Raw genomic sequence first — 13,752 nt, forward strand, 5'->3', positions numbered from 1 at the left:
ACCCAGAGGTGGAGGGCTAGTGTTAAAGTGTCGGGACACCTTAACCACTCGGCCACCGCGGCCCCTGGATTGACTGTGAACATTGGGACAGCACAGAAACATAACTGGAAAGGAACAAAACGCGTACATTCAGTGAAAATTGCAACGTTTATCGTGATGTCCCTTTTAAATTGAATGCAAGCTGAATAAGTGGATGCATCTATTCAAATGACACATTTGCAGTCCTATTATCACCAAAAAATGATTCAAACTGATATAATTTTGTTATCCGTGCTGAAACTGCGTATTTATTAATTAAAATGTAGTTCATTAATGTATTTCACCGGTAGTTTTACATTATAACCACCAGCATTAAAACTATGCCGTTTATCTTTTTTAAAGATATTTCTTGTTTCTATTTTTAGTGAATACAACAGTGTTTACACACTAAAGATCATTATTTTCTATGAGTTCCTACTATGTTTATGTAGGTATACTATCTATTAACATTTAAGTTTACAATATTTATTTAAATGATGAATGTTTTTCAATGTATATGAAACTACAATTGTACATTTGCCATGGATTACAAAATGGCGGCATCTAGGACACGCCACAAGATAGGCCCCACGCCATCCGATATGTATACTTTAGTACTGAATATTGTGATATTTAATCATATTCATGGTCGTTTGGTTCTGAAGACATTCCGTACTCTAGCACTGTTTAGAATATAAGTAAATAATTGAATTGCATCTTGCTTTGTTTTTCATTTTTCTTACTATTGTTGTTGTTACATATCTCGTTTATTTGAAGTAAGTTCGGTAGATTCTTTGTTTAAACATCAATCACTCTGCGACACTACAACGTCATCAACATCCACCAGTGAAAAATGTGTAATAAACGCGAGGATGAGTTTTCAAATGTCTACAAGTGCCAAGAACACAGGGTTGTTTTGGCAAACATTATTTGGAGCTATCAACCACTACCCCAGACGTACGACAGGTGTATTTGTAAATTATTTCCAAAAATGACGGTAGCGGTAGTTGCAAATGAAACAAGACATATCTTTAAAAAAGATAAACGGCATAGATTTAATGCTGGTGGTTATAATGTAAAACTGCTGGTGAAATAAATCAACGAACTAATGCGTTTCAGCACGGATAACAAAATTAGATCAGTTTGAATCATATTTGGTGATAATAAGACCGCATTTGAATCAGGAATATAATTTCATTAATGTGTTATTTGAAAAGATATATCCATTGATTCAGATTGCATTCTTAACTTTGTTTCGTTTTTAACTGCATATCTGCATTTTGCATTTACCGCTACATTGACCAATCACATACTTCATTTTGACCAGTAACGCCACCTGTCGCGTCATATCCAGGGCCAAAAGAAAATAACAGTTCAATCGCCACAACACCATCAATTCATAGGCGACACAATTCTTTGGCAAAGCATTTGTATATTGTTTATGCTAAATTTGGTTTCTATACTTTACAGGGGAATATCTTATATGAGGGTTTTTGCATCCCAACAACAGGTAAGGGTTTTCTTTCTGTACGATGTTCAACGAAACTTCATCCTTCTTATCGTTAGACTCCATTGGAATAGTCCGGAGGAAGATATCGTTGCACAGAACCCTATCGAATGCCGAGAAGTTTCACTACCGATTCATCGTGGCTTTTCACAGTTCACCGATCTTTCATTTGTCGTAGAACGTACTCACGTTGATTCTGTAAGCCGTGGATGATATTGTAAATATTTTGGAAACACGGAAAACAGAGATCAAGGTAGAAGAATCGCCGAAAACAAAAGAGTGACAAATATATTGTTGTAGTGGTAAGATGAATACAACGACACAGCTTTTCTTTCTTCCAAAGTAGTTATTTCAAACTTTTACGCGGAAACTCAAGGTTACATCATATTTATACATAATTAACAGTGTACTGACTCTAATTCCGGGTACTTTTCTCCTGGTCACAAAATAAAAATGTTTACCGCCCGTAAAAGTATGTGCGGCTCAAAGGAGTCGTGCCCTACATTAAATGTGTATAGCGGGCGTCGTAGCTGAAGCAGAAGACGTTTACTCTTTTGGAGCACCTGGTCTTATTATCCACGAGTATCGATGAAAATCTATTTGTTTTGCCTGTGTTTAATTTGTTTTTAGTTTTAACCACGGTTTTGTTATTATGACGGTATTCTTTTTTTGGTTTTTTTTATTAGTGACAGAATTTATTGCGAGGGAATACATTAAGGATATATTTATACGTTATCAAAGGTTTACCTTCACAAACGATTGGGGCCAAGGGCTAAGTTTAATGACGTGCATTAGGAATACACATAAAACTTAATCTACCAGCAAATCTCTGTAACATAATTCACATACAAGTTATTTAAACTCTTTAACCCCTAAACACTACACGGTCCTTTTACTTCTTTCGTGAATATTTCATTTAAAATAGGTATTATCTCATAATAGAGGGTACACATGGAAGTGTGTCACTAGCGTATTTCTGACAGTCAGAACAGAAGACCGCCTTGTCACTTGAATTGATACACTCTAGCGTTAAGTAAGACAGTAACACTTCAGCAGCCGTGTCAAATGACAACAGTGACATTATTGTTTAAAGTTTTTCAAATTGATAACATATTCTAAACACAAAGGACTTGTATTTCGGCTGTTGTTTTCATAATCTTATGTATAAGAGTGTTTTAAAAAGACATTAAACTTTTAAACAGAAGTGATGTATATCGCGTGAATTTTGATTTTAACTTTAGATACGTAGAAAATTCCCGACGTCTGTGACTCATGTGACTGATAAATAACAGAGGCTGGTGGACATCGTGTATAGGACTAAATAAGCATTAGTTATAGTAAACATCTATAGTCAGTAACTTATTGAGTGTACATCTTATGATAATCAATTAAAAAAATCATGTTATAACACATATATACGTGACTGGATATAAACATTCTTCAAAATGTTCCTTGTCATACATGTTATAGAATACGTGTTATAGAATACGTGTTATAGAATACGTGTTATAGAATGTTATAGAATATCTGTTATAGAATACGTGTTATAGAAAACATGTTATAGAATGTTATAGAATATCTGTTATAGAATACATGTTATAGAATACATGTTATAGAATACATGTTATAGAATACATGTTATAGAATATCTGTTATAGAATACGTGTTATAGAAAACATGTTATAGAATGTTATAGAATACCTGTTATATAATACATGTTATAGAATACCTGTTATAGAATACATGTTATAGAATACGTGTTATAGAATGTTATAGAATACGTGTTATAGAATGTTATAGAATACGTGTTATAGAATACCTGTTATAGAATACGTGTTATAGAAAACATGTTATAGAATACGTGTTATAGAATACATGTTATAGAATACATGTTATAGAATACATGTTATAGAATACGTGTTATAGAATACCTGTTATAGAATACGTGTTATAGAAAACATGTTATAGAATACGTGTTATAGAATACATGTTATAGAATACATGTTATAGAATACGTGTTATAGAATGCATGTTACAGAATGTTATAGAATATATGTTATTGAATACATGTTATAGAATACGTGTTATAGAATGTTATAGAATACCTGTTATAGAATACATGTTATAGAATACATGTTACAGAATGTTATAGAATATATGTTATTGAATACATGTTATAGAATACGTGTTATAGAATACATGTTATAGAATACCTGTTATAGAATACATGTTATAGAATACCTGGTATAGAATGTTATAGAATACATGTTATAGAATACATGTTATAGAATATTATTATGTTATAGAATGAAACAGACACCATTTAGTGACGTAACATGAACTCAACAATTAAAATCAGGAATGATTAGATATACTGGTCATAGACCTATTATTGAACGTCATTTTGACGAAACTCTACAACACAAGTATTGAGAATCTTGTTATTTTTCTCTATTTTTCTCAACTTTTTCTACCTTTTTGTTTATTCGACATAATAATAATGCCGTGACAAAAGATGCTTTGAAAATACACTTTTGTTCAAAATTTCGAGAAAATATTAACCTTCGAAAATCTTGTATGTTGATGATGATGCATGCTATAAACTGGGTCAAGTATCGGCCACGTCATCAATATATGGGTAGTGGAGCAGAAATCCCAACCAATTATATCGCCTGATTTATGTTGTGACGTGGACTCGATCGCCTTCGTGTCAAGACTTATTTAGGCGGACACGCTATTTAAGTGAATAAATTGCGTCTTACCTTTTCGTTAAATTTCTACAGATTAGTATACTTTAAACAATAAAGAATTGTACTGTGAACAGTACAGGGAGTTGTCTGGAGAGTAGGGTGGGGGGGGGGGGGGGGGGGGGGGGGGGGGAGTTATGACTATTGTATGGTTTGGGTACGGATTAAGGTTAACGTGTCCACGGTGGAGGCGTGATTGATAACTTGTTTATGGCGTTATACGTAAATATAAATAAAAACAAGCTTGGCATTCATAAATGTTACTGCCGTTATAGGATCTGGGATTTACGGTAAGGGAAATAAACACGGGCCTGTAAAATGTCGAAGGGGAAAGCACTTAGTCAATTATTTAATAAATTAAGCTAAAGTTAGTAAATAAAGAAAAACATGAATTATTGATAAAAAGACGTGAGTAACGGCAATCATCAGTAAACTTAACGGCACTAACTTCCCGTTAACCATTCATCAGTAAACTTAACGGCACTAACTTCCCGTTAACCATTCATCAGTAAACTTAACGGCACTAACTTCCCATTAACCATTCATCAGTAAACTTAACGGCACTAACTTCCCATTAACTATTCATCAGTAAACTTAACGGCACTAACTTCCCTGGTACCATTCATCAGTAAACTTAACGGCACTAACTTCCCACTAACCATTCATCAGTAAACTTAACGGCACTAACTTCCCTGGTACCATTCATCAGTAAACTTAACGGCACTAACTTCCCATTAACTATTCATCAGTAAATTTAACGGCACTAACTTCCCATTAACTATTCATCAGTAAACTTAACGGCACTAACTTCCCTGGTACCATTCATCAGTAAACTTAACGGCACTAACTTCCCACTAACCATTCATCAGTAAACTTAACGGCACTAACTTCCCTGGTACCATTCATCAGTAACCTTAACGGCACTAACTTCCCATTAACCATTCATCAGTAAACTTAACGGCACTAACTTCCCATTAACCATTCATCAGTAAACTTAACGGCACTAACGTCCCGTTAACCATTCATCAGTAAACTTAACGGCACTAACGTCCCGTTAACCATTCATCAGTAAACTTAACGGCACTAACGTCCCGTTAACCATTCATCAGTAAACTTAACGGCACTAACTTCCCACTAACCATTCATCAGTAAACTTAACGGCACTAACTTCCCTGGTACCATTCATCAGTAAACTTAACGGCACTAACTTCCCACTAACCATTCATCAGTAAACTTAACGGCACTAACTTCCCAGTAATCAAGACCTTTGGACTCTTAAGTCACTTAAACTATGTATTTGACAATATCAATATTTGTAAAAAATAAATAAATAAATAAAAACCTCTTGTCATATATTGTGTATTTTGTTATTTGAATTGTAGTGCCCCCTTTAACAAAATGATACTGATAGTATTTAACTTAACCTTATCGCTGTCGTCAATAATCCTGTACTCGATTATATCACAAAATCAGCAGATTCGTCTATGGGGAGTTTAACGAATAAAACCATGGACGGCGTTGGTCTACTTGTAGTAGCTGGTGGTTTGTTCACTGAATAACGTCCGGGAGGGACGTCCTATGTTATCCAGAGTAAGAGGGACACGTGTCTTACTCAAGGACAGCTCACGACAGTACGGGATCCGTCTTAATACCATCGGGGCGGCTGTCTTGCCGGTAGTGGGTAAGAATTGTACCTGCTGTCCACATTGAATGATTGTTGGGAAGGCAGAGGAATCTCGCCATTCCCGTAACTATACTAGTCCTGTCTGACTTACTAAGGTAGTTCGCAACACACATACATTTGTAGTTACTGGAGATGTAGAAGACTCATTATCAACTTTTTTTAAATTTCACTTTTCGATATAGATTTTGCAATATACCGACTAGTGAATTTATTTAATGTATGATCTTAAATGAATTAGCATCAGATTTTATAAAACGAGTCTTAGAAGTATTTATTTTGTAAGAGTCATGGCGAGTAGAAATTGAAAGTCCGAGACGAGTAATGTCACAGGAAATAAACACACCTTAAGATACCATTATCACATAATTTAGAATTATATTTTGACAGGTTTTAATGCCAAGGCAAAACTCACACGGAGACAGCCATTTTGTTGCCGGGCACAATTCAACGTCAGCGTCTATATTTGACGTCACAATCAATTTCTGACAGGTGACGAGGTTACACAACGAGTGATTGTTGGATATGGAATTGATTTCACACGAGTAAGTTATTTTTTAAAAGTTTCAAAAGACACGAGCTTTAGCGAGTGTCTTTTGCAACTTTTAAGAAATAACTAACGAGTGTGAAATATAAACTCCATATCCAACAATCACGAGTCGTGTGACCTGTTTCTACCACAATAATATCGGCTTGAATCAAAGGGAAACGTGGCCAAGTATAATTTCGCGTATGAAAATAAAGTGTACCGGTGACGTCCGGGACCCGGTGATGTGACGTCATTCGATTATTGATGACGTCAATAACAATCGCAGCTTGGGTCAAAGTTCGAATTCTTGACCAATCAAAAGACCGGAAGGTCATATACCACTAGTGGTATATAACATATATTTATCAAAAAGTCGGCACATTTATACAAAAATAATAACTCGGGCGAATTCACTGCATAACAGGCCGATCACGTGATCAAACGACTCTTACAGACAGCTGCTACCTCCTTTTAGGACTCGTAAGTAATGCTAGAATCCAAAAGTGTGGAAATCGAGAAGGGAATCGGAAAATCGAGCCTTAACCAGTGTTAAACTCTACAAGTGAATTTTATTGGATTATGACTATCAAATACGTGTATAAAGGAATATACATTTCAGCTTATATACATGTAGGTAGTTGTCCAGTTCGTTCTCAGTGTTGCCGTCTATTTGCAGAATGTATATCGAATTTCGTTAAGGGTAATTTCTTGTTAGATAAAGACACAATGTTGAAATTGTTTCCATTTACTTTTCAGTCGACAGATAAATAATCTGGATTGGGTGGGTTAATCATCATTAATCAGTGAAGTGTACTTGGCCACCAGTCAGAACACATCCCATAGGAGTACATGTACTTGTAGGAGGTCTACACGTGCAAGGGTCAGACGAACGAGACGGGAATAAACCCTTCCTAGACCCTACCACCATCAAGTGTTACAGGTAACATCAAAAACAGGCACACCACAAAACGGAAAATATACCTTTGTCAGTCGCACCAGTCATTAAACTTACACCGGTCAAGCAATATCCCGGACCAGTCTTTAAACTTACACTGGTCCATCAATACCCCGGACCAGTCATTAAACTTACACTGGTCCATCGATATCCCGGACCAGTCATTAAACTTACACTGGTCCATCGATATCTCGGACCAGTCATTAAACTTACACTGGTCCATCGATATCTCGGACCAGTCATTAAACTTACACTGGTCCATCGATATCCCGGACCAGTCATTAAACTTACACTGGTCCATCAATATCCCGGACCAGTTCATTAAACTTACACTGGTCCATCAATGTTTCGGACCAGTCATTAAACTTACACTGGTCCATCAATATCTCGGACCAGTCATTAAACTTACACTGGTCCATCAATATCTCGGACCAGACATTAAACTTACACTGGTCCATCGATATCTCGGACCAGACATTAAACTTACACTGGTCCATCAATATCCCGGACCGTTCATTAAACTTACACTGGTCCATCAATGTCTCGGACCAGTCATTAAACTTACACTGGTCCATCAATATCTCGGACCAGTCATTAAACTTACACTGGTCCATCAATGTCTCGGACCAGTCATTAAACTTACACTGGTCCATCAATATCCGGGACCAGTCATTAAACTTACACTGGTCCATCAATATCTCGGACCAGACATTAAACTTACACTGGTCCATCAATATCTCGGACCAGTCATTAAACTTACACTGGTCCATCAATGTCTCGGACCAGTCATTAAACTTACACTGGTCCATCAATGTCTCGGACCAGTCATTAAACTTACACTGGTCCATCAATGTCTCGGACCAGTCATTAAACTTACACTGGTCCATCAATGTCTCGGACCAGTCATTAAACTTACACTGGTCCATCAATATCTCGGACCAGTCATTAAACTTACACTGGTCCATCGATATCTCGGACAAGTCATTAAACTTACACTGGTCCATCAATATCTCGGACCAGTCATTAAACTTACACTGGTCCATCGATATCTCGGACCAGTCATTAAACTTACACTGGTCCATCAATATCTCGGACCAGTCATTAAACTTACACTGGTCCATCAATGTCTCGGACCAGTCATTAAACTTACACTGGTCCATCAATGTCTCGGACCAGTCATTAAACTTACACTGGTCCATCAATATCTCGGACCAGTCATTAAACTTACACTGGTCCATCAATATCTCGGACCAGTCATTAAACTTACACTGGTCCATCAATGTCTCGGACCAGTCATTAAACTTACACTGGTCCATCAATGTCTCGGACCAGTCATTAAACTTACACTGGTTCATCAATATCTCGGACCAGTCATTAAACTTACACTGGTCCATCAATATCCCGGACCAGTCATTAAACTTACACCGGTCCATCAATATCTCGGACCAGTCATTAAACTTACACTGGTCCATCAATATCTCGGACCAGTCATTAAACTTACACTGGTCCATCAATATCTCGGACCAGACATTAAACTTACACTGGTCCATCAATATCTCGGACCAGTGATTAAACTAACACTGGTCCATCAATGTCTCGGACCAGTCATTAAACTTACACTGGTCCATCAATATCTCGGACCAGTCATTAAACTTACACTGGTCCATCAATATCTCGGACCAGACATTAAACTTACACTGGTCCATCAATATCTCGGACCAGTGATTAAACTAACACTGGTCCATCAATGTCTCGGACCAGTCATTAAACTTACACTGGTCCATCAATATCTCGGACCAGACATTAAACTTACACTCGTCCATCAATATCTCGGACCAGACATTAAACTTACACTGGTCCATCAATATCTCGGACCAGTGATTAAACTAACACTGGTCCATCAATGTCTCGGACCAGTCATTAAACTTACACTGGTCCATCAATATCTCGGACCAGTCATTAAACTTACACTGGTCCATCAATATCTCGGACCGGTCATTAAACTTACACTGGTCCATCAATGTCTCGGACCAGTCATTAAACTTACACTGGTCCATCAATGTCTCGGACCAGTCATTAAACTTACACTGGTCCATCGATATCTCGGACCAGTCATTAAACTTACACTGGTCCATCAATGTCTCGGACCAGTCATTAAACTTACACTGGTCCATCAATACCCCGGACCAGTCATTAAACTTACACTGGTTCATCAATATCTCGGACCAGTCATTAAACTTACACTGGTCCATCAATATCTCGGACCAGTCATTAAACTTACACTGGTCCATCGATATCTCCGACCGGTCATTAAACTTACACTGGTCCATCAATATCTCGGACCAGTCATTAAACTTACACTGGTCCATCAATATCTCGGACCAGTCATTAAACTTACACTCGTCCATCGATATCTCGGACCAGTCATTAAACTTACACTGGTCCATCAATATCTCGGACTAGACATTAAATTTACACTGGTCCATCGATATCTCGGACCAGTCAAGTCATTAAACTTACACTGGTCCATCGATATCTCGGACCAGACATTAAACTTACACTGGTCCATCAATATCTCGGACCAGTCATTAAACTTACACTGGTCCATCAATATCTCGGACCGGTCATTAAACTTACAATGGTCCATCAATATCTTGGACCAGTCATTAAACTTACACTGGTTCATCAATATCTCGGACAAGTCATTAAACTTACACTGGTCCATCGATATCTCGGACCAGTCATTAAACTTACACTGGTCCATCAATATCTCGGACCAGTCATTAAACTTACACTGGTCCATCAATATCTCGGACCAGTCATTAAACTTACACTGGTCCATCAATGTCTCGGACCAGTCATTAAACTTACACTGGTCCATCAATACCCCGGACCAGTCATTAAACTTACACTGGTCCATCAATATCTCGGACCAGTCATTAAACTTACACTGGTCCATCAATATCTCGGACCAGTCATTAAACTTACACTGGTCCATCAATATCCTCGGACCAGTCATTAAACTTACACTGGTCCATCAATATCTCGGACCAGTCATTAAACTTACACTGGTCCATCAATGTCTCGGACCAGTCATTAAACTTACACTGGTCCATCAATATCTCGGACCAGTCATTAAACTTACACTGGTCCATCAATATCTCGGACCAGTCATTAAACTTACACTGGTCCATCAATACCCCGGACCAGTCATTAAACTTACACTGGTCCATCAATATCTCGGACCAGTCATTAAACTTACACTGGTCCATCAATATCTCGGACCAGTCATTAAACTTACACTCGTCCATCGATATCTCGGACCAGTCATTAAACTTACACTGGTCCATCAATATCTCGGACTAGACATTAAATTTACACTGGTCCATCGATATCTCGGACCAGTCAAGTCATTAAACTTACACTGGTCCATCGATATCTCGGACCAGACATTAAACTTACACTGGTCCATCAATATCTCGGACCAGTCATTAAACTTACACTGGTCCATCAATATCTCGGACCAGTCATTAAACTTACACTGGTCCATCAATATCTTGGACCAGTCATTAAACTTACACTGGTTCATCAATATCTCGGACAAGTCATTAAACTTACACTGGTCCATCGATATCTCGGACCAGTCATTAAACTTACACTGGTCCATCAATATCTCGGACCAGTCATTAAACTTACACTGGTCCATCAATATCTCGGACCAGTCATTAAACTTACACTGGTCCATCGATATCTCGGACCAGTCATTAAACTTACACTGGTCCATCAATGTCTCGGACCAGTCATTAAACTTACACTGGTCCATCAATACCCCCGACCAGTCATTAAACTTACACTGGTCCATCAATATCTCGGACCAGTCATTAAACTTACACTGGTCCATCAATATCTCGGACCAGACATTAAACTTACACTGGTCCATCAATACCCCCGACCAGTCATTAAACTTACACTGGTCCATCAATACCCCGGACGAGTCATTAAACTTACACTGGTCCATCAATATCTCGGACAAGTCATTAAACTTACACTGGTCCATCAATATCTCGGACCAGTCATTAAACTTACAGTCGTCCATCAATATCTCGGACCAGACATTAAACTTACACTGGTCCATCAATGTCTCGGACCAGTCATTAAACTTACACTGGTCCATCAATATCTCGGACCAGTCATTAAACTTACACTGGTCCATCAATATCTCGGACCGGTCATTAAACTTACACTGGTCCATCAATGTCTCGGACCAGTCATTAAACTTACACTGGTCCATCAATGTCTCGGACCAGTCATTAAACTTACACTGGTCCATCAATATCTCGGACCAGACATTAAACTTACACTGGTCCATCAATATCTCGGACCAGTCATTAAACTTACACTGGTCCATCGATATCTCGGACCAGTCATTAAACTTACACCGGTCCATCGATATCTCGGAGTAGTCATTAAACTTACACTGGTCCATCAATATCCGGGACCAGTCATTAAACTTACACTGGTCCATCAATGTCTCGGACCAGTCATTAAACTTACACTGGTCCATCAATGTCTCGGACCATTCATTAAACTTACACTGGTCCATCAATGTCTCGGACCAGTCATTAAACTTACACTGGTCCATCAATATCTCGGAACAGTCATTAAACTTACACTGGTCCATCAATGTCTCGGACCAGTCATTAAACTAACACTGGTCCATCAATACCCCGGACCAGTCATTAAACTTACACTGGTCCATCAATATCTCGGACCAGTCATTAAACTTACACTGGTCCATCGATATCTCGGACCAGTCATTAAACTTACACCGGTCCATCGATATCTCGGACTAGTCATTAAACTTACACTGGTCCATCAATATCCGGGACCAGTCATTAAACTTACACTGGTCCATCAATATCTCCGACCGGTCATTAAACTTACACTGGTCCATCGATATCTCGGACCGTTCATTAAACTCGTGAAGCCTCGTGCTGACTTGCCAATCTTTTACACTCAGGTTGAGATATTCCTTTCCAGGTCGGAACAGACCCAGGTTACATGTTAATAGTCACTATCTCGGTTGTCTTTTAGAGAACGTGAAAAACGTGTATTTGACATAAGTTTACATGATGCAGAAGAAAATGGTTTAGTTAAACGTTAAACAACATTCCGAAAATTTGAAAGCGCTTTCGCCAATTAATTTTACTTGTACAATGTATGTACTTAAATTGATATGTATATAAATAGTATATTATAATATAATATGTATATAAATAGTATATTATAATATAATAGTTCTATCATTGTAAACTATGACGAAGTACATCTAAATGTTCGACTTGTTTTCCTTTGACGAGTAACCAGACCACTTTTAGAACTATCGACATACGTGTGTCTATACGTACAATACGATGTTCGCTTTGGAACAGTTTTGGTATGATAAACTATATACACCTTATCTACGGTAAAACGTGGATACGACTTTTTCCTTGTACATATGAAGACCTATGTGAGGTTTAACTTTCTACGTACAAACTTCTCATATTGGGTTCCACTCGAATTCGATTAGAAATATAACGTTATCATCCCTAAACTACGAGGTGAATTGTGTTCCAGACATTACGTGACAAACTCTAGTTAAACACGAGCTGCTATGTTACCATTACACGGAGATCTACAGGTGTTAGAAATCTGATGGGCGTTTTGTAACAGTGTTTGAGTATATCTCGTGATACACACATTTGGTGTCATCTCTGACCCGCCTCACTCAGTTCACTACTTCCGGGGGCAATCTTTATTGTAAATATCTATGTTGTTTTAGTTACAGTCATACAGTTAAAGATACTATCTCGCTGATAATGATTCGCCCTAGTTATTGATTTAGCAATAATCTGCCCAGGACCGAACATGCCAAAGAAGTCGTCTTTGGCATTTCATTGCTTGCCCTTTCTCTTCTTTAGTGGACATTGGGTCAGTTCTATCTTCTGATAAGGGGATATTGGATCTGAGTAAGACATGTTCTGTACCACAAGACCGTAGTAAATGACTAGAAATCATCCTTCTTGCTTAATCGCGAGTTTCCGTCTGTGCCGTGTTTTCTTACATAACATTTCCTACGACTCGGACGCAAGCTTGGGCTGTATTGGGAGGTCAGACAGACGGACCACGGACACGACTCAGACTTGGGCTGTATTGGGAGGTCAGACAGACGGACCACGGACACGACTCAGACTTGGGCTGTATTGGGAGGTCAGACAGACGGACCACGGACACGACTCAGACTTGGACTGTATTGGGAGGTCAGACAGACGG

This window comes from Pecten maximus, chromosome 18, assembly GCF_902652985.1.
Source record: "Pecten maximus chromosome 18, xPecMax1.1, whole genome shotgun sequence".
Classification (NCBI taxonomy): Eukaryota; Metazoa; Mollusca; class Bivalvia; order Pectinida; family Pectinidae; genus Pecten; species Pecten maximus.